Source organism: Diadema antillarum, unplaced genomic scaffold (genome assembly GCF_040938485.1).
Source record: "Diadema antillarum isolate AM-2024a unplaced genomic scaffold, OU_Dant_1.0 seq00000103_RagTag, whole genome shotgun sequence".
Taxonomy (NCBI): domain Eukaryota; kingdom Metazoa; phylum Echinodermata; class Echinoidea; order Diadematoida; family Diadematidae; genus Diadema; species Diadema antillarum.
In genome coordinates, this window is record NW_027271190.1 from 869,564 (window position 1) to 890,110 (window position 20,547).

The following is a 20,547-nucleotide window of genomic DNA, read 5'->3' on the forward strand; positions in this document are numbered from 1 at the left end:
GCGCTATTTACGATGGCCCAATATCTAAATTTAATCTGAACGTGATTGTCAACCTGTGTACGAAATTTGGTGCTTTTATCACAAAATGCACAATTGTTCGGCTATGCCGCTCTACTAAGATTAAAATCAGATGAGCACTATATTGAACTATTTTGGGAAATCTCATTTTGATTTTCTATAGAAGCTTTGTCCAACAATAGCAAACCTGAAGACTGCCATAGCTCTCTCTTCATGAATATTTCAGGCTTTTACAAGTTCCATGGAAGTCACAAAGGTGATATTTGATGCATGAGTGGCAATGGCTTAATTCTAAGCAAGTAACCTCCAAATGTGACATAAAGATATTGTCAAACATTCACTTTATCAAGAAGAACACACGGACTAATCTCTTTGTTCGTGTGGCCTTGAGGCTGGCTGGATCATTACATATGTATGTGAGATGATACGATTTATGGCGCCAAAGACATGACCTAAAATGACTGAGCCAATTTTACTTTAATAATATGTCATTCGTTGCAAGGAACTAATTAATATTATAGATGCCCTCATACCATATATGAATACTTAAATTCTGTTTGGTGAGATAAGGTTTTAGAAGTTACTATTATTTTTGGTTGATCCTGCTGCATAATTCAATTTTTAGTGTATATATATGTCATCTCTACTTTGCTATTGGCACCACTTGTAATTTTCATTTCTGAATCGTGGTTGGAATTAATTTTTGAAGGGTTATTGATATAATTCTGCGTTAAATGATGCAACCCACATTTGATATGGTTCTTTTGTTTGTTTGTTTTTTTGTGTTTGTGTTTTTGTTTTTTGCTGTGAAATCGAACAAATGAAAATATCCAATGACACATTTCTTTCTCAGGCATGTATTCTAGATGTTACACTACAGATAGTGGCATATTAGAAGTCAGCATCACTGTAATAAAAAGCATCCATCTTCATTTAACTGAGCCATGGTAACAGTATGGCATTCTGAATAGCTTATCAAACATTTATTTACAGTGCTTTTTCCTCTTTGATGATAGAAAAGCAGAGCCAGCTACTGAAACTTATCCGTCTTCATCCAGTGGAGACAGACAGTTTTTCTCTAACTTGAGCTTTGATAATTAATACTAACTCATCATGGTTGTCAAGCATTGGGTCTGGCTCCACAGACTAACAACATAGAGCACAATCGTCGCATTAAACACTGCGAGAGGTCGTAACGTCTGCTTTGAGCAAATATGTACGCAGCGAGAACTTGAGAGCTTAGTGGAAAATAATGGCAAACAATGGGAGCACAAGGTCAATCTGAAAGTTTGAGAGCAATGAGGAGAGTTTATAGATTTTGGATGATTCATACGCGAATTTAATACATTTTGTTACAGTGAGCTGCTGGAGAGAGAAATTTGCACCCAGGGACTTGAGTAAAGTGTGAGCTATGTATGTGATGATGCACTTTAGACTGTGAGAGGTGCACTTTAATGATTTGTTCTGTGTATTGTACAGTGTAGCTGTCATATATTTCTTTGAAAATTGTGAATGTACAGAGGATGGATAGCTGTGATACAAGTTTTTTTGTGTGTGTGTGTATGTGTGTGTTTTCATTCTATTTTGAAGATGATTTATGGACGGATGCTGTTTGATGTGAATGGGAACTTCTGAGTTTAAGTTTCCAGGTGCATCACAGCTTTGATGTTGATTAAGAAATGAGAAATACAAAGGTAGATACATTATATGGTTAATATCATTTGTAGAATAATGTACATTGTAAATCAATTTACTCATTGCAGAAGAGGTTTAATTTCTTGAGGAATTCATGATATTATTTCATCAGTTGTACTGATATTCATGTGTTCCTTTAAGATTGATCAAACAGAAAGGATCATACATTTGGCAAAAAAAAAAGATGATTTTGTAGAAACTGATAAAATGTAATGTGTGTCTTTCTGTAGATTATTTCTGAATATGGAATAGATAGGCATATATTATGTTTATTTTTTCATCTGACTGTACCCGTAACGTTTAATACCCTGTTCTGTTCCTCTCCGTGTCCAGGTTTCAACTATTAGATAATTCATTGGATATTGCCTCTCCAAAGTTAGACAATGCGGATTTAAACCAGACCGGACAATTGGAAGCATCTATTACAGTACCGACCAGCAGAAACTCGGAGTGACCATCGTCTGAATTTGCTGCCAGTAGCATATCCCACCATCCATGTATCTCTCGTCATTGAGATTGAGTTGGTAAAATGTCTCCCACGCCTCATCCTCGATGGCAATGGAACGAATGGCTGATGAGACGGTGTAGGAACAGAGTGAAAACGTCTCCAAACAAGAGGTAGGAAAGATTCCATGAATTTTGTCATATTTAGCCCCAACCTGAATGTTGTTTTTTGGCTGGAAGCCTCTTTACATTGCACAGATTTCATTTTGTTTCACACTGGTCAGAAGGGAAGTTGCACCTGTAATGACAGGTTTTACAAGAACTCACTCGAAGCTGAATTGTTTGTGATGAATTAAATTAAATTTTTAGTAATACACAGTAGAAAAGGAAACAAAAAAGGGAGATTGACTACTTTTTTCTGTTTGCCACAATTGGTCATTTTCCCTTGTTTGATACCAACACCTCAGTCTCTTGAAAGCACTAGGATTGCTTTCTAAAATGGCCGTATGTAAAGATTAAATACAACTATAGTTGTGAGCGACTTTCAGACTAGACAGGTTTTCTGTGAGTTTCCTGTGTTTACCAAGGGCTGTTTCACTTGGTGCTGTGTGTACCACAGAGATTCATATTCCCTTCGTAGCCATGAATTTGTCATTCAGTACAGTGTTTACAGTACACTCAAAATACATTACCATCAGATAATGCTGAAATCGTAGAAGAGCCGGGCCAGTGTGCATTGTGTACCCATTTTGTCTTGGGCTATAAATTGTCAGTAGGTAATACGTATCACTGCAGAGGCCTATTCATTAACCCATCACACACAGATACCTGGTGGTAAACTGTAAAGTTTGTAGAAAGACTTATTTGTATTTTCAGAATGAAATGAGTAGACCCTGTGGAAGGGGTTGGGGTGAGAGGGATAGATTTATGTTTTGTTTTGTTATAATTTTTATATAATTTCTGTTCCTATTGTGTTTCTTTGATATGTTCTTGCTTTAGTTGATGTATGTTTGACCTTTTGTTATTGTTGTTGCTGCTGCTGCTGTTGTTGTTGTTGATGGTATTGTTGGAGGACACAGATAATTGATTGACAAGCAGTCATCTTTACACATTTTGTATACTACCATGTAAGCTTAACGCTGGAATGCTATCCTTTGTAGTACAGTAAGGGATGGAATTTCGGTCTGCTCTTTGATTTTATTACAACAACAACATTGAACTCATTAACATATCCTGTCTGTTATGCTTTATACAAAGATGCAATGTGTGTGAGAGATAACTTCAATGCATTTATATGAAGCTTTGAAGATGACGTGTGTAGTAGAGAAGGCGATATCAGAGAGTGCTCTTATTGCATGTGTAAGTTTTCCATGTGAGCATATTTGTTAAGCCCTTCATTTTCAATGCTTTATATATTCAACATTATCCGATCTTCTTCAATTGCAAAACTATACACGAAAGGAGCTCAACAAGTATCCTAAAATAAGCTAAGCATAGTGAAATTAAACAGGATAAAGTAGAGAATGGCTACTGCACTGAAATAACAGAAAATCATCAAAGAGTTTCATTTCAAAGTCTTGTTTAGCGAACGCCAGATATGGTTGCATTGCTAGAAATCACAGACGGCGTCTTGATTGATTTGACTGTCCGCGTATCACTTTAGCACCGCGGTATCCCCTAAGATTTGGGTCAATTCATTCTGCACAATGTGCCGACGAGATTATTTGTGGTTGCTGCAAAGCGATGTATGGCTAATTCAGCTCCAAAGTGCAGCAGTGGTATGTTAACTTTAAATTTGTGCAAGGTTGCAGCCATGAAGAATAGGGCTTTATATTTCTGGCATGAAACAGTTTACTGTAAAATACCAAATCCTTTCTGATGACAAATGCTTCCAAATTCAATGAATTCATTACCTTTCCAGGGGGGCATTTCATAAAGCATTTTGTCCGACAACTTTTCGGACAAATGTGCTCTCAGCCGATCAGATGCAAGGATTTCAGTAGCTTTTCACAGTTTGTCAGACAAAATATTTGACAAAAAGCTTCATGAAATGCCCCCCAGATGCCCCCCCCCCTTTTGCTTGGATTTAGTAAAGAATCACCATTTACGGAAATAATACTCATCCATTTATCTAGCTTTATCGTGATAGAGCAAATTCTGTTCGTCTCTGTCCAAGAGAGCATTTGAGATGCTGAATTCATTCTAAAGTTGACACACCACCTGCGCATGTGGCGCATGTGTAATACCAGTTGATCCACAAATAAATGCCCAGGACCAGAGCTGGATAGATATTAAGAGACTGCTTTCAGAACCCAGTTTTTGTTGCCATGGGGTTGAATTGGATTTCCATGTGTCTCTGATAGTGACTTTTTCCCTCGTTATAAGATATTCATTGTTTCGTTTGTCTACTCCCTAATCCTTCTCCCTCTTCTTTATTTTATTTTGAATAGTATGTTTGGCTGTCCGTCTTTTTTTTAAATGATTCGGAATATGTCATATATGATAATGCCTGTGCACATCTTTCCATGTCTTTCAAGCTTTATCTGTTTCATTCTCCACACGTATTGTTTTCTGATGTCTTTCTGCTAATGATAGCATCATTCACACAGACAAAATTGCAGGATATCCATCGCAGTCCAGATACTGAGATATTTTAGAGCCTGCTCAGATGGACGGAAATATCCCGCTAATCGCTGATCGCGATAATTTGTGGACCAAACTGCTTCATGCCCGACATCTCCGTAAATGGTGACCCTTGCCCTTTTGTTCGTGCGCTGTTATGATGTTTTTTGAATGATGGGATCAACAGATCTTGAGATTACTTGCTCCAGCGTTCACACACTCACCATGACGCACATTATCGTGCTATTTCTCATTTTTATTTCTCAATTGCGATAATTCTTAGATAAATGGAAGATTTCGAAACTTGGATCGTTACGCTGATCACGCTATATCATGAGATTTTTGTGTCCATTGCAGGAAATTTGTCTTCGGTTAAATGTAAAATTCATCTGTTTCAATGAATTTTCAGATTTGGGAAATTTGTAACTATTGTTATGTTCTTGGTGAGCTGCATTTCCTGGTCATATCTTTTCTTACAAATAGGTTGGTAGCTGGGTTCACGCCTGCCAATATTAGAACAGCATCAAAATTCCTCTATTTTCATGAAGGCACAGTTCAGGCATTTTGGGAAGCTCTTTATTTCTTTTTGGCTAGGGAGGATGTACATGTACGTGTTGTAGATGTCATTCTTAAGTATTTGCCTTTTAAAGGGTTCAATTTCTGCAAGATGAAGTCTGTGAGTTGTCTGCCTGTGTAAAAGTGGAATGAAAGAGCGAAACCGTCCTGGAACAAAGATGCATTCGGTATCAACATCCTGTGATGAAAATGGTCTCCTCCTCCTCTTTTTCACCCTCTCTCTCTCCCTCCCCCTTTCTCTCTCTCTCTTCTTTAATACCCCATTCCCATTCCCCCTGTCCCACAGACTCGTAACCGATCGTCTGTTTGTTTCTCACTAGATTGCGTTTATTTGGACGTACCAGATCCGTGTGTCTCGCGCTGGCGAGGGGGTAGACAGCATTTGTTTGATGCTCCTCCTGGTCATGTTTCATAGAATAGCAGGACACGGCGATTTGTTAACTGAGTGGATATCTGGTATACAAGCAAATCGTAGACAGACAGGCAGGGATGGGATTTCTACTTCCCTGATGTACGGTAGAGCTAAAGAATAAAATAAGAGAGAAAAGAAAGGCTTGCGGAGGCAGAGCCTGCCCAAGTCGTCCAGTGATAGTACTCAGAGATTTAAAGAGACTGTTTAGCATTGTGTTGGTGGCTCATTTCAGAAGTTGTCCTAGTCTGCTGACTGCGCTGGATGATGATGCTCAAAGGCATGGAAAAACAGTCCAGCTTCTGAAAGGTTTGAGAATTTGAAACGTTGTCAAAGAGGGTCATAAAGAGTCGCAAGGGAGTCAGTCCAACCCTTCCCATTATGACAGTGCTTGCTGAAGGCAGCCATTTGGTACTTAGAAATAATTGTAATTATACCCCCGCCAAACGAAGTTTGAAGGGGGTATATAGGAATCAGTGGACGGTCGGGCAGTCGGGCGGTCGGGCGGTCGGGCGGTCGGGCGGTCGGGCGGTCGGTCCGTTGCAAATCTTGCGTCGCGAACTACTTCCTCAGTTTTCAACCGATTCCCATAAAACTTGGCACCGATGTGTGCCTTGGGTTGTAGATGTGCAAGACATATTTTTTGACAGTACCCAAAAGTACGTTGCCATGGTAACGGCATATTATGGGCAAAAATGGGTACAAATCTTGCGTTGCGAACTCCTCCCACAGTTTTTGATCAATTTTTATGAAATTAGGTACAGATGTTCATCTGAATATGTTAATGTGCAAGACACATATTTCCGCAGTGGCAAAAAGTGTGTTGCCATGGTAACGGCATGTTATTGGTAAAATATAGGGCAAAATGCTTCATGGCAAAACTGCTTCATCAATGTTCTTCCAATTCTCATGGAATTCATATTGAATGTTTGTCTTAGGATATAGGTCAGCATGACACATTTCTTGACAGTGACAAAAAGTATGTTGCCATGGTAACAGCTCACATATTATGAGCCAAAATGATGAAAAATTTTGTGTTGCAAACTACTTCCTCAGTTTTTGCCCAATTTCCATGAAACATGGTACAGATGTGTGCCTTTGGTTGTAGATGTGCAAGACGCATTTTTTGACAGTACCCGAAAGTATGTTGCCATGGTAACGGCATATTAATGGCAGAAGATCAAGGAAAGATCTTGCGGATTTAACTACGTCCTCAGTTTTTTGACCAAAGCTTATGAAATGTGGCACACACCTTGATCTTGGTGGGAAGATGTGGAAGACATATTTTTCGGATGTGTCGGAAGCTGCGTTGCCATGGTAACGGCATATAAATGGCAGAAGATCAAGGAAAGATCTTGCGGATTGAACTACTTCCTCTGTATTCGACTGAAGCTCATGAAATGTGGCACACACATTGGTCTTGGTGGGAAGATGTGCGAGACATATTTTTTGGACGTGTCGGAAGCTGCGTTGCCATGGTAATGGCATATTAATGGCGGAAGATCAAGGAAAGATCTTGTGGATTGAACTACTTCCTCAGTTTTTGACAAAAGCTTATGAAATGTGGCACACACAATAGTCTTGGTGGGAAGATGTGCAAGACATATTTTTCGGACGTGTCGGAAGCTGCGTTGCCATGGTAACGGCATTTAAATGGCAGAAGATCAAGGAAAGATCATTCCTTGGGTAAGACTGTCGTCACGGGGCGGGGGTATTATTCACCTTCAGTGATATTTCTAGTTGTCATTATTGACTAGACTACAGATGATTTGTGTCTACTGTTATGTGATATGGATATGAGTACATTTGCAAAACTTTATATGTCTTTGTGCTATATTTGGCTTGATAGTCTGCCATGGAAAAAAAAAACAACACTTTAATATTGATCTACCAGGGAAAACAAATATATAGTTTGCTCTTCCTATACTTATTAGGAGGAAAACACAGGCAATACACAATCATTGACAGCATGTCTGTTTAATATATTACATGAATTTCGGCAAACATGACTAATTCATTCTGCATTTGAAATAAGACCAAAGCCAAAGGCTACCAGTTGAGGGGAGTTGTGATTAGCAATAATTGTAGCAGGTGTATAGCAGAGAGCATTTTGAGGTAAAGAAAAAAAGAATGAGAGATATCAGTCTTCTGACCCCATAACCCTGGCCAATCCTGGCTCGCCTCTAGAAGGTGATTGGGAAGATTAACGGGAATACATAAAAGTGACAAAACTGCGTGTGATATGTTACTCATTTATAATGTACATCCCCCCAAAGCAAATGAAAAATGCCAGAGTCTGAAAAACTGCAGTAATCATGGGAGAGTGGATTTTATGAGTAGATAGATAAATGTAGTGTTGAGATGCACTTCAGCAATTGATGATGCTGAGTAACTTATCTGCCAGCGCTTTTATAAATGCATCGTTTCAGTGAAAGATGTAATGCCTTGTCTTTGGGTTGATGCGCCCCAAAACACCAACACCATTTATCATCGCCTGCAGGGCTCTGTGCAGTATGAAAAATGAAATTGCATTTTCATATATTTCGTCAAGCCTTGGAATATATATCTCTCTCTTTCTCATCCCCTTCTCTCTCTCCTTGTCTCTTTCTTCCACTCTCCTCTTTGCTGATTTGTGCACCCATCTGTGTTTATACAGCATTGTTTCCCATTTGCATTTTGATCATTAGTGCGAATCTGTGCTGCACTTTCTTCCCATGTGACTGAGTTTGCTCCCCAAATTGGCAACCATGTGTTGAGATCTGCTGTCGCTGGGCTCGAATACTTGTCTTCATGCAGTAGAGTACAATTATCCCAATCAGTACTCATCAAGTTAGTCCACAACCACAAATTCATCTTCGGCAATTTTCTTTTCCTGTCGGCTTCTTCCCTTGGCAGACGTGCACCCTGCCGCAGCGTATCTATCACTGCTAAGAGAGAAGACAAGGCAGAAAAGAAGAGTTCCTCCCATTTATTTCGCAATTTTGCGCAAGAGCTGAGATAAAAGCCAGCAAATTACGAGGCATCGTTCGTCGGGCATCGGGCGAAAAAAGGGAGGAAAGTGGTCTCCATCCTCACCAGAGACCAGAATGAGACCACGATTTTATTGGCCCGTGGGGCAACCCATATTGTGTGTCCATCGCTCCTCTTTGTGGAGGTCCTCCCTATGCAAAGTACCTCTGAGGGAAGGTGAGGGTGGGGGGGGGGGGGGGGGGGGGAGGAAGAAGTAGAGTGCCTTCAAGGGTCAGTGCACTTTCAGGTGTTTCCCCTCAATTCCTAGTGGTGGGTGTATGCATGTCTGAAGTATGTGTTCAACAAATTTGTTTATAAGGGCCCGAGCATGCCTGGTTGGTATATAGTCTTGGAAGAACAGACTGTTGAAAATATGAAGATTAGTGATTTTGATGGGTATGTCCATTGAGTCCTTGCCAGAGGCTTTTTTATTAAAGATTCAGTATTGTAGGGACTGACTGAATTAGAGCATGATTTCTGTGCAAAAACTGAAGACAATGCAGACAAGTAAAAGGAGACCTAGAAAATCAAGGTGTGTTTTTTAAACTATCAGCAGTCACTCTCTGAGTTAAAAAAGCATGTGTGCGTATGTTTGTATAGTGTGTGCTGTGTATGCATAGGAAAATGAACTTTCATTAAAACGTGCAGACATTTCACTATCATGACCCACACCAGGTTCTCTCTTTTTTTTTCTCTCTCTCTCCGCCCCCCCCCCCCCACCTTCCTTCCTTCCTTTAAGGTGTGCATTTTAATACTAGGGGCATTTTTCCCCGTACCTCATCCTGCAGGTATTGCCAATAATGCATTATAGACAAGTGCAGGGCCTTATAAATCATGGCAAATTAAAGGGAGAGTCACCTATTGCAACCAGTGTATGGTACCCTGCACACTCAAACACCCACTTTTGCCCCTCTTTTGGAATTTCTATTTTAGATGTGCACTAATACGCTTTTTTTGTAAAAGGAACCACCATTGTGAGAGAAGAGTTCCTTGACGTATCGTGAGCTAAAATATAAACATAAAATTAGTATCATTAAATAGTGGCAAGTGACAATTTATCTTAATTCATACCTGTCTCAAGAAGACAATGATACAGGTTAAAGGTACTGTTTACCTTTGGGAGCCGTGATTTGGAAAAAAAAAAAGGTTCCAGTTATCACATTTGATGCACATGTATAGGTCAGTTGTGTCAAAAAAAATATCCTACCATATGAAAATTTTGCTGTCAAGCCTAAAATACAAGGAAATTTTCTCAAGAAAACATTGTAACTGCAAGTACTAGGTTTATTCTAGAAATGATTTTATTATAACTGTTGATCACATGTTAACGATATTACTTGACATTGATAATCTGATTAACATTTTTACATGGGTAGTTTCTATCTTTAACTCACATTTTAGAACTATTTTGAAGCACTAAGCTGGGTTTTTGTTTCATCTGCAATTGGTAAATAATGCCTTTCAATTCATTTGTACAGTCACATGACTACATGTACATTGTATTATTTCATGGTGTTGCATAGTATGGATTGTCAGTTTTGATGATTTCAGGTAGAAGTTTTCTGCTCTTTTTCTCCTCACTCTGCTCAATGTTTCTCAAATTTTTGAAGATTCTTCTTTTCTTTGATTTAGCGTTTCCATTTATGTACAACATTATTTTCTTAGGATCCCTTCAGGGTTTCCCCTTTAACCATGCTGCATCGGTTTATGATATTGAAGGCCTGAAGCCCTTTGCACGTATTGGATTTCACCGATCTCTGTTTATTTGTCAGCCTTTTTCCACCTTCCATTACATGTTTCCTCCTTCGCTGACTCTCCAGGGTTTTCTGTTCATTTCCTCGAAATTTCTCTTCTTCAATAGCATCCCCCGCCACTCCCAAATATCCAAACAGCACTCTAATTTCTGATGTGGGATATAACTTCAATCACTTAGGGACTTGCCATTTGCTTGCAAGGGTGCTCTTAGACTATCAATCAAGGCAATGCACAAGAAACATTTGTAGGTTACGGGTGGTTGTGTGTAGTTTGCAGAAGAGCCCATTATTTTGCCATTACTTTGCAAAATAGCAAGCTGAGTGATCTCAGGCAATTGGAATTATAGCTTTCAACAGAGAAAACATTTCTATCCCTCCATGCATTGCCACTATACACCAGTGCTCCTCTTTATGGCCCTTTTGCAGAAAAAGATGCAATCAGACATATGATTAGTCAGAAAATCAAATGTATAACAAGTTGGGTATCAGCCAATCAGAATTGAGTATTCAGAGATTCACGCCAGTTGTATGTTTGATTTTCGAACTTAAATTTGATCTTACCTTTTATATGCAACAGGGCCCAGATCATGCAGCTTGTAAAGACATTAGTTCATTTTGGGATGTGGTGTGCCATTTTACTTCATAGCCCTAATGAGGGCTGTATGTCCAAGAAATCCAAACTTGTGAAAGAGGTATTTCAAACACTCATTGATACCTGATAACATCCAAAAACATTTATACAGTAACTGTACAGTATACTAAAAGAAAGGGGGGAAAAAAAGGTCCCACAAAGATCTGCAGAGTGTGTCCTTCTGCATTTTATATTGATACCAAAACATATGCTTAGCTCCAGCTGTTAAGCTGTCCCAACTACCATCGAACCTTTCACCTGGCTGGACATATGCTTGAGCATGATGTGACCAACGGAATCTTATCTTCCTGTATCTTGTCTGTGTTTTCTTTCTGTCTGGACACTGTCCAGTGTGACTCACTGGGACTTCACTCTTCTTTGTGTAGAGTGCCATGATAGCCCATCCACCCTCTCAACTGCACTATTGTGTGAGAGCTAGAAGGGCGCTCATTTGACTTTCACATTTTTTTTTAAAATTATTATTTTTTTTTTTTTTTTTGCGAATAGCATCATCTGAAAGATCTCATTGTTAGCCTTTGGAAGACAGTTCTGGAAGACTCAAAGAGCAATCCCGTGCCATATTTTGAGTTAATTGAAAATAAAAATAGATTAAAATCAGACAAACAAAATGGTAGTAGTTTCATCAAAGTCAGATTCACAGTATGAAAGCTGTTGCATTCCGAAGTTCCACATGTTTTTACCAAATAGTGATATTGGCCACAGCCATACATCGTGCAGAGCAGTGTAGGTGATGATGTCATGAACTTGCAATTCTCATTTTGGTTTGTATACAGAACTCACACAAATTTTGTTTCTAGTCAATAATTCAGCTACCACAACCACCTCCCCCCCCCCCCCCCATCACTCACCATTGCTAGGTTACAGCAACACCTTCATAAGTATGACTAATATATATTTTTTTTACATTTTTTGATAGAAAATGAAATTTAGTAGAGATTTTTGTGATTTTTGTGAATGTCATTTTTTTATGGAGAGCCAGAAGGGGGTTAATTAGAGCTAGACAAGTTAAAAACCTAATGGACAAACTATATGGAGGATCACTTGATTGTACTTGCTCCCTTTTGCTTTTCAACTCAGAGAGTATGTTGCCACCGCTGAAGCACATGAGATATGCAGATTAGTCCAATTCTAAACATGTATTTTAAAATTGTCACAGAAAATTACCTGAGTGTATCAGCATCCCAGTCACAGACAAATTATTATACTTATAACACAATGGGACTGATGATGACATTGACTGATTGACATCTCTCGTGAGTGGTGTGCTCAGTCAAAGGTGATCGTACAAACTTAGAGCTAAAATGTAGTGTGCAGAAGGGCTCAAATTTTATTTTCTACCTTTTGAAATTTGCTGGCAGCATTTTGAAAAGGGCTACATATAAACATATCAAGAAACTTGTCTGGCTGACGCAATTTGCCAGGGTAATGAGTTGTGTTTGGAGTATTTTGTTAAATTATTTCAGTCGTAGTGTCCCTTTCGCCATTCAGCAGTGATTTTGTAGAACATTGCTAGTTTGTACATGTTGATTGAATCTTTCCCTAGCAGTTGTATTGAACTGCATGCTGCTACAATGTAGCTATTGTAAACAGATTAACTGCTTGTAATTCCCTCTCTCGTGAGAGATACATCAACTTAGGGCCTGCTGCTATGGCCCAATATATTGCAATCGAAGTAATCAAATATACAGCATCATGTAGCAACCATAATCATGTATGCTCTTAGTATAGTTTGCAATATCTTGGACATATCTTTATGGCTGATATTTCACATTTGTGTTATTACCCAATTCAAATTGTGTTTTCACAGCATCATTTCATACATTTCTTATACATGATAAGAGTAAAATTCAACAGTTTCTGCAGCTTTATGAGAAATCTGTGTTTTGCCTTCAATACATTCGTACCATTAAAAACCATTTAAAAAGTTTTGAAACTGAATAGTCAAAAGGTAAGGTTAATGTTCATAGTTTATTGTTCATAACTCCAATCTTAGAGACAAACCAAGGAGTGACCTGTAGAAAAGAGCAATATGATGCTTACCTCTTGATCTTTACAATATTTATGATGATTAACAGTTGACCTTGTGATATTATGCTATCACATTTCACCATGTAGAACATTTACTTGTAATTGCATGTTGTACATAACATTTATTGAACATTGTAAATGTTTATTGAATCAGATGGCCATGTACAGTTTCATGAACTCTGTAATCATTGGTTGGATGAGCTAGTTCTGTGAAAAAACAAAAGGAGACAAATTCTTGGGTCTCCCTGTACTTTCAAAGTTTGTAATTTTAGAGATACACTGTAAGAATCACTCCTTGCGCAAGATCATTCCATCTTCCAATGTTCTCATAAAAAGTTCTCTGTGTTCCATGAAATTGATACTGAAAGTCATCGATTCAGTTTTTTTTAAATGTTTTGAGCATACATGCATACTAAGAAAGACCTTGTGGCTTTTAATAGTTCCCTTTCCTTGAACTCTCTTGAACCATGCTGGTTGAAGTTCACTTCCACTCCATGTTCAATTTGGCCTCGAGAAGTCATACAATGTACATTCTTTGTAGAGCTTTTTGAAGGCAGAAGGAGTGGGATCTTGAGTATACAACATATAGAGTACACACTAAAGAATAAAGGTTCAAATTTGCACCCAATTTGTCCCTATGCCAGCACCCTGGGGTGCACATTTGTACCTTTAATTATGCAATTAGAAAATTAAATCTCTTAATATTTATATTCGTACCTACAAAGATGCGGACATATCCATTAGAGTGTAAGTTTGATCTTACAAGTAAAACCTTGGTACTTGTGGTCCAAATGTTTAATTCGCAATGTATTAATGTTTATGGTGCATGTTTGCACCCTTGATTAGGACATAACTGAGGGTGCAAATTTGCAGCCCTGCAGGTTCAAAATTCAGCGTATTGCACCTGTAAGGGTGCAAATTGCTTATTGCAGTGCAAATTTGCACCCATTAGTGTGGTTGTATAGGGACAATTTTGGGGTTCAAATATGAACCCGTATTTCTTAGTGTGTAGGGGAGAAATACTACTTTGTCTTATTTCTTTGATTTCACTTCATCATTGTTCATTGCTTCAGGTAGTTTACAGTAGACTGAGAAAATGATTTATTTATTATCGTAAAAACCTGTCCATAGGCAGAGCATTTGAAGGAAGAAATCTTTGTTGTCATGAAATGGACCTCAGGCAGGAATCATGCTAATATGTTTGCATATATCATGGCAGGGTCCTATTAAAAGGTGAATTCTCCCCAAACATACATGCATATTATGTGGATTCAGCAAAGACAGACAATTTAAAGTCAAACACACAGTGCTGGATCCATGGTGTGTCTCAGGAAACTTTCCCTTTAAACCTTTCCACAAAGGTGATCATATTACATCGTGTCCAATCTTCCTATCAAAAGCCATGTTGGGTGTAAGATGTTGAGGATGACCCATTCCCCAACTTTATTGTGACAGACGGTAAATACAATTTTTGTTAATGGTGCATCTGATAAATGTTACATTGAGCCAGATGGGTTTTGCCTGTTATTATAGTCATCCCTTTTGACCAAATTTGTAAATGTGGTCAGGTGATGGTGGGAGGGTTTTATCACTCTCTCTCACTGCTGCCTCTGCCTGTCCTAGGGCTAAGAAGATGATGCTCAGGATGCGAGCCAACAGAGGAATCATTGTATACCAGGGCTTGTGATGTTCCTCTTTGATCTGTGTTATTCCTAGAGGCGAGATGTTGCACACAAGGGTGGGAGGGGGCTGTGATAGACAGGAGACCCCACCCACTGGTCCTGTCTTTTTTGTTTCCTTTGTATCTCACTGAATAAGAACTTCACTTATGGGAATATCTCTCAAAGCAAGAACCTACCTTGAATCAATCTAATCCTTTACTATTTTTACCACCCCCCCCCAAAAAAAATGTAGATAGATACATTGTAGATAGATACATTGTAGATAGATAGATAGATAGATAGATAGATAGATAGATAGACAGACAAATAGATTGATAGATAGATATATAGATATATCAACAGACAGACAGAGAGATAGATAGTTTGAATTATAGTGAGATAGATACATGTGTAGATGTTTAGCCCAATGATGATTTGAGCGTTACACTGTACTTGCCAAGATTTGCTACTCTCCTACATCATTTTGTGAATCAATGAATGAAGGTGCCATGGAACAGAGTGCTCTTAGACAGGTAAAAACTAGATGTAATCACTGTGATCATTCTTTGACAGAGTAGAAATACCATGTCAAGAAGTCGACCGATAAAGTGAAGAGTATCAGCTGTTCGATAGCCATCTTATGAAGATCACAGCAGAAACTTTGGCTCATTGAACTTTTGTAATTGTTTCAAATTCCTCAGCAAGGTCTGTACTGCAGATTTGTGTGCCATCATCGCCATAGTCAAATTCTTGTATTCACTGTGCATTCAGAACAGGATCTGATGATTTTGTTTAAAAATAAGATATATGAAACAATAAAATTCCATTTTTCTTTTTACAGATTGTATTGGTGTAAGACTTCTAATAAATGATCTGAAAATTTAAGCTAGAAGCCATTTTTAACCTAGAGAACTGTGTCTCTGTTGAATATGCAATTCATTTTGTGTTTTCTTTTGTGAAAACCCACTTTAACCAAAGGTGTATTACAGTGTTCAAACATGATTTGAAAGTTGTGATTATCAGCAGATATCATGAAAATTACTTTCTAACACCTTTGTGCAGAGGAGGGGTACAGTTGTTGAGTTTGATAGAGATTTTAGGGTTTGTTTATTTTTTCAAGTGCTTTAGCAATCATCTGTGACTAACAATATTCTAATTGGTCACTCACAATCACATCTTACTACAGAAGAGCACAAATGCAAATTGGATTTTAAGTCAAAGCGGTGACAAATTCAATTCAGATCAGCATCGAACCTCAAGATGGTGGTTGGGGGTGAGGGAAGACACTTTGTCATAGAGAGATACTGTAGCATAATTCCCTGGGAACCTGGGGATGACCAGACAGTGGCGCATCTTGTAAGAGGCGAGAGATCACCTCATTACCAGGCCAGTGTCCCACATCCGAGCTGGACAGGGGGGCAGACTGTGCGTTGTCAGCCGAGCGATCGCGCCCCTGTGCTTGACACAAACACCTCGGCGTTAATCACATTTTGACGCCTCCAGTACTGGGAGCCGGCGATATATGTGGCGCACGTCCGTGTGAGAAATGGAAGGATTGGGAGCCTGTGAGCTGAATGCGTAACAAGGTTAATACGCTGTCTTTTTTGGCCGTGAAGGTCACCCATTCCCGTTTGCGAGTGCTGTATTCCCTTTATCTGCCATATCTTAGCCAGAGATGGGATCTTGCATTGACAATGTGATGCTTTGGAATTCAAGCTCTTTTCCAGTTTATTTGTTAGAAATATGAGAACTATGAGTTTCCAAGACTTGTTTTGCTGGCTTAATGCCTTTGAGATGTTTGTAACAAAGAGCAGGTTGGTAAAATTCATGTTTTTAACAATTCATTGGTAGGAAACTTACAAACTGCACACTGCAATGACTTCCCCACATGGGATAAATGTGTAGCTATTGATGGGCACATTTTAGTGACATAAATTAGCAAAACTTTAAATGGGTTCTCATGCAGAAATTAGCCCTATATATAAGGTTGAACAAACAGCTCACAAGGTATTCTTTTTATAATAATGAAATGAATGAAACTTAACTACCAGATATTTGAGGCATTTCAGTCTTTAAGCAACTAAAAATGCATTAAAAAAAATATGTTGTTTTGATAATCAAAATAAACTTGACCATCAAGTGGATTGCCCCTGTACTGGAAATAGAGGGGGCTTTGCTGAAAGGGTAGGCCTACTCCTTTGCCAGTATGAGGTTCAGTATTCCTACACAGTGTATTTAGCTCATCAGGTCCATCACTGGTCTTCTTGAAACTCAGATGTTTGTACATCTGTATGTCACTGCAAGGGGAACTTAGTTTCAGGGTCTGAAGTCTTGATGGGAAGATCTTGTGAAAACACGCCCTCAGAAGTTGGCATAACAACTCTGAACCCAGATTGACAAATTTCTGACATCCGCTAGCAAATTGGACATGAGACAATGTGTGATGTGTTTTGGCACTTACTTCCCCTCCCCCGCCTCCCCCCCCCCCCCAAAAAAAAAAAGAAAGAAAAAGAATAAGCTTGTCGAAGTGACTAATGTTGTTTCAATTTTCTGCTTACAGTACTAGAAAAAGCAAACTAAAAAAACATGCAAAAAATATGAACAGAGTAAGAGAAAAAGAGATATATGACTAGCGTGTCTTGTCATAAGTTTGGAATATCTGCAAGATTTTAAATCATTATTTTTTGTCAGCAGTGCTTTGAAACACTGGCCTACATATGAAGCAGATTTTGTAATTTGACACGTGAAGACTTCATTTCTAGGTCTCGGTTCCTTCAGACTTATAGGAAAATACCAAGTTATAAAAAAAAAAGATACTTTGATAAAATAAACAGAATGCTGAAATGCTGAGAAACTGCAAATTGAGATTATATGACTAAAAGATATTGCTATTTTCTAAAACGTATTTAATGTTTTTAAACAATTTTATATCCTTTTCATGATGTGTTGAATTCTTTGAGTGCTCAGAAACCGTTAAATTATTGCTAAGCTTGTTACATAACCATGATGATTTGAGTTGACCTCTTATCTTTAAATATTTTTGCATCCTGCACATTGTACAGTATCTAAACTTTACAGCCAAATATTTTTTTTTTTTTTTGGGGGGGGGGGGTCAAAAGTGTGCTTTTATGTGGTGGCTGGCATTCTTTTCATTTCATTTCATTTTTTTTTTCATTTCATTTCAATTTATTTTCATATTTCTCACATAATATCACAATAAAGTATATAAATACGAAAATTATACAAAACATAATTTAGATGAGACTTCATCAGAATGTACAGAAGTTTGATTTGGTATAAACACGAGGTCTGTATGCATGCGAATTAAACTGTGGTCATAATGCGAAAAAATATGATGGGCCTGCGTAAAAACATTAGCTTGTACAACCGCAGGTCCCGTGAGTAATCAGATGAGGGGAAGTTTAAAGTACGGATGTTTTTTAAGACCAACTATATCTGGGGAAACCGATTAAAACAAACAAAACAAAAAATCCAATTAGATATATGTCACTAAATAAAAATACAGAAAACAGAAAGGTCACATGTTGCAGCAGTGAACAACAACTGCAGAGATTCAAGGGGTGTGTTGCAGAGTATAGAAAATGGCGTAAGTGTATGTCATAAATACATAAGTAGAAGGTGGAATAATGAGATTTGTCGTGAATGTAAACAATACCGAAAGCTCAGGAGTAACATTCCAACATGGGTCCTAAAACCAAGCATTTCGTGTGACCATAGTAACCGACAGCTGTCACGCGCGAGAATTTCGATAACCGAGTGGAACAATAGGTGCATGAACAGCGCAACAGGCAGACTGATCAAAAATAGTGTTCATGGTTAGGATCCCGCCGGACTAAGGTGGGATAGACAAGGGGTAACATGTAAAGAGCAACAAGAACTATACACTATGCGTGCCGTACAATGTAGCTGCTAAGAAGATATTGCTTCAGTTTTCGTTTGAATGAGGTTACAGTGGTACATAGTTGGAAAATATCCATAGTTGGAAAATTTGCAATATAAAGTGAGGCATCCTGCCTATCAGTATTGAAAAATGTAGAATCTGGAGAATTTAACAAAATGAAACTCAGAAATTTGATATTCGCGGCATTATGGGGTTTGGTGGTGACAGGTCATATTTAACATCCCCCAGCCTGGATCCAAACTCTGTCTACATTGTAGGAGAATGAGTGAATCCCTGGCAGGAGCTGTAAATGCAGTGCAGTCTGCTGATGGTTATTGGTTCTCTACCTTTAAATGCCAAACTGTCAGGATAGAGCATCTCTGGCTGTGAATCACGGAGTCAATTGGCTTAGAGCAAGAGGGTTAAAATATTAGCTGTCAAACTTCAATATCTTTACTTTTTCTGTTCTTCTTTAGATTTAGATATTAACCCCCTACATGCCAAGTTGCCAAGATATAGCCTATCGAGCGATGAATTATGTGTCGCATGAATCAAGTAGGAGGCAAGGAGTTAACCCGCCAGCCATCAGGGACAGGTCATCACTCGGTAACAAATGGCTACAAAAAGCAGGCGGCATCCCAATGTCTGTAGTCCCACACAGCTGAGAATGTGTGGTGGACTAATTGAAGGGACAGCGTGCTATTTACAGGCCCTGCGGATGAGGTCGGGCACATTCCGTACATGGTTTTAAAAGTGCGATCGATCAAAATGTTCGGAATCATCTGCCAGCGAGTTATGTGAGTGATTATCAGAATGTATGCTCGGAGGCCCTCCTGTGCCTAATGTTCATATCATGGGGTACATGAAAGTTTAGAGGATTTGCCTCCTATGGAACCATGTACACGTACATTACACTCACACACTCATACGTATGTGTACAATTACGTATTTGGATGTATGTTTATTTTGTGTGTATCTATCCACTACTGCTACAAAACTATAATTACAATCCTAAGAATATTTTTCAGTTGCCTGGAATTGATAAGGATCTTAAACATTAAAGGCATAATTTACCATTTGCAGATGAAACAAAAACCCAGCATTAGTGCTTTGAAATAGTTTTAAAATGTGAGTTAGGGATAGAAACAACCACTGTAAAGATTTGAATCCGCATAATCGATGTTAAGTATTGTTAAAACACAAAATGTGAACAATAGTTATAATAAAAATGTTTTCAGACTAAACTGTCTACAGTTATGGTTTAATGAGAAAAATATTGATATCTCCTTATGTTTCAGGCTTTATTGCAAAAATCTTATGGTAGGATGTTTTGTGATACAACAGACCTACACATATGCATCAAATGTGATATCTTGAAAAATTTTTAAATCACTGCTCCCAGAGATAAATAGGACCTTTAATTGAATGACAATCCACATAATCTAATCTTCATGCAGTTGATATGAAATAAGTGTTAGACACCAAAATGATTCCAAGAAGTCATCTCGCAAGTAATTACCAAAAAAGGAAAAAGAAAGGGGGGGGGGGGATCATTCCATTGTCTCCACACACAAAAAACAAACAAACAACAACAACACTCTGAATGACCTTTTAAGTACAATCATTGGTAGCTGGCCAAAGCCCAGAGATGTGTTTGTACTGGCAGTGGGATGTAAAGTATGGAGATGTGGTGAACTCGAAGCAGACAAGAATGGATGATGTCCATGGCACGGGATTCTCTGAGTTTGGAAAATCTCGGGAGAGCCAGGGACTGGAAG

At 38.5% G+C, this 20,547-nt stretch overlaps 1 long non-coding RNA gene across 1 annotated transcript in view; it reads left to right on the plus strand.

The window, feature by feature from the left end:
* Nucleotides 1–20,547, plus strand: part of LOC139726894 (uncharacterized) — a 120,147-nt gene that overhangs the window by 81,645 nt on the left and 17,955 nt on the right. The window contains exon 4 of the long non-coding RNA XR_011710721.1: nt 2,047–2,331. This is a non-coding gene — a long non-coding RNA (uncharacterized lncRNA). The remainder of the gene's footprint in view (nt 1–2,046; nt 2,332–20,547) is intronic.